The sequence below is a fragment of the Sinohyriopsis cumingii genome, chromosome 17 (genome assembly GCF_028554795.1).
Source record: "Sinohyriopsis cumingii isolate HCF-2022 chromosome 17, ASM2855479v2, whole genome shotgun sequence".
NCBI classification, from domain to species: Eukaryota; Metazoa; Mollusca; class Bivalvia; order Unionida; family Unionidae; genus Sinohyriopsis; species Sinohyriopsis cumingii.
This window is the reverse complement of record NC_142977.1, coordinates 23,955,580-23,958,276: the sequence shown is the minus strand read 5'-3', so window position 1 is coordinate 23,958,276 and position 2,697 is coordinate 23,955,580. Positions and strand designations below refer to the sequence as shown.

The following is a 2,697-nucleotide window of genomic DNA, read 5'->3' as shown; positions in this document are numbered from 1 at the left end:
CCTTTTTCCTTCTCTTGGGACTTGAGCACAGCATTCCATGGGGCATTTTCCCCTTCTCTATATAAACCTTCGATGTCAGAAATAGTAACACCTGCAGCTTCAAGTTTGCGAAGCGCTTCCTCCCGAGAAATTCGTCCTTCCACTCGTAGTGTACGAAGATACACATCTGAATTCACATACCTTGAGATGTTGATTTCAACACGGCGATACATATTCCAAAGCGGTAAACTTTGAACTTTCACTTCAAAAGAATTCTTTGATCTACTTTGTCTTGGCCGGATATCCTGGGGAAACCGCCTAGCTGATCACGGTACTCCCTGGTCCAGGTAAGTATGATTTCTTGACGTTTACTGACGTTTATCAACTGACATTTGTGTCTGGAGTAGGAAGTGTGCCTCTAAGTAATGAAAATAAATTAAAACGATTCAGGGCCATGGTACTGCTGATGTCTTAGTATTCCGAATAACTTTATAGCTTATGTTTCAACATTACAAAAGTAACTGAAATGTCTTCAAATAGTCCTTTATTTGCAATTTCAGTTTCTTTTACGGTGGATATATGCTATATAGGTTTGCTCGGACGGCAGGGGATAGTTTCGTATATTGGCCCCTGGCAAATTTCTTAACTTGAGGCAACGGTGCGTATTTTTCAGCTATTATGGTTTTTTAATTAAATATATGGATACATTTTTCAATTCCGCGTTTCGGGCTTGTCTTGTTCTTGAAACTGATATCAGCCATTGACCTCCCATAGTTACTTCACAGCAAGTTGACAGTGAAATAGCAATAGTCGTCTAGCAAGAACTATGGTCAATCACATCCAGCTGTTTAGTACACAATGCTTTCCCGAACTGTTACGTAGGGAAAGGGATTGTGTTTGCACTGGCAAGATCGCTTGGTGTCATAAATGAAAAATGCAGGTATAAATTTGAGGTTGCAGTGCATCAACCTCTTTTGCTATGAACCACTGCAAATCGACTTGTCAGGTCAAAGGAATACTACTATTTGTTTCCTCTGTTTTATTAAATTTGAAATCTTTGTGCCACTGATTGGCCAGCTACGCTTCGCCGTACTCCGAGTCTAGAAGCTTTGGATTGTTGAAAGTGCTGCTGATACAGAAGTAACTGGTGATGCAGATGATCTCTACAATGAGACTTATGATGAAGCTGTCACTGCTTTTGATAAGGACAACAAGCTTGCTGTATTAACGAAGTTGTTCCTGTTATTTGAAGATATTGTTTCTCTCTCTCTCTCTCTCTCTCTCTCTCTCTCTCTCTCTCTCTCTCTCTCTCTCTACTGCAGAGAAGTTCTGTGAAAATAAAACTTGATTTTCGTCGAATCCAGTAAGCATGTTTCCATTTATTTCTCTTTCTTTCTTTCTTTCTCTCACAAATATGCTGGATCGCTGTTACTCAAAGATATTTCACACGTTCGTTGTGAGATGGCTCTTTGAAAGTTGTTTGTTGTAGGGTTTAATGCCATTTTTCAGCACAAGATAGGCTATGCATGGCAGGCAATATAAATGGTGGAGGAAGAACCCGGGAGAAGAAAAATGAACGGAAAGAACTCCCGACCCATGATAACATACTGGCAAGCTTTCTCTGATAACCACATGGGCCAAATCCGAAACTCAAACACACGCAGACAGGTGAGATGGCCGCGATCCGTAATGGTGGGCTATTTAGACCACCCGGGGTACCCACCCCTTGAAAGAGCAGTGTAAGAAATAATAACATTATCGATTGGCACGTGCTAATCAGAGACATCCAGACTAATTTTGTCATAAGCTTGAGATTATTGGTTATTTTTAATTGAATTATCAGGGGTTAGCGCGAACGCAGACCCCCACACTAATAAATAACGACCCCGAGTCACCCACATTTGGGGTGATCGCAGGTTTCAGCCCAACCGAAGTGCAATGGAAAGGCCTCATCCTGGGGAAACCTTTTTTTTATTTTTCATAAAATCTTTATTCAATATTTACATGTTGAAATGTACAAGCGAAAACGACACTCCCATCTTCACCCCATACACGCCTTAGCACACAAACTCATAAATACACGTAGATGTGCACACTCACTGTCCATCCATGCTCTTGTATACACACAAATGTACATATATTGTAAAGCGCATAGCTCACAAGCGACAAAGTTATACATAATATGATTGTATGCAATTTCTATTGTAAATTTGTAACATCTAGTTTGCGAAACGTATACTAATCTCATACAGAAGTTTAAATATTGCAAATTATAAAATTCTAATATTAGAGAAACTGTATTCTTAAAAATGCAAAGTGTATTTAAGGTGATGCAAGTACTATACCTCATGTAAATTTGATAGACCAGTGAAGTGCTGTAAAAGTTCGTGCAATAAAACAGAGAATGTTAGCACGTGCTGCTTGAGATATTCTTAAATTAACGTGTAGGCCGACAGACGTGGATTAAAACATGGTGACTGTGTAGTGAGATCTAAGGAGAAATCGTAAAATTATATATAATTGGATTTATCCAAAAGGGAAGGAATGTAGTATTATTCTAGACTTATGTCTATTACTAATTCAAAATTGAAGAGAGAACAGAATAATCCAGCTAAACACCATTTATCTATAAAATGAACCAAGTTAAGCCTGGAAAAGTCAGTTCTGATTCTGCATTTTAATCGGGAGAGAAAGAAGGATAACAAGGTTTTACTGGTT

At 38.9% G+C, this 2,697-nt stretch overlaps 1 non-coding gene across 1 annotated transcript; it reads right to left on the bottom strand.

Annotated features, from left to right (window-relative positions):
* Nucleotides 1–1,819: 1,819 nt before the first annotated feature.
* LOC149777953 (U1 spliceosomal RNA) lies at nt 1,820–1,979 on the bottom strand. The gene has a single exon (XR_016415990.1). It is a non-coding gene; the product is annotated as a U1 spliceosomal RNA (small nuclear RNA).
* Between the last annotated feature and the right edge of the window lie 718 nt (nt 1,980–2,697).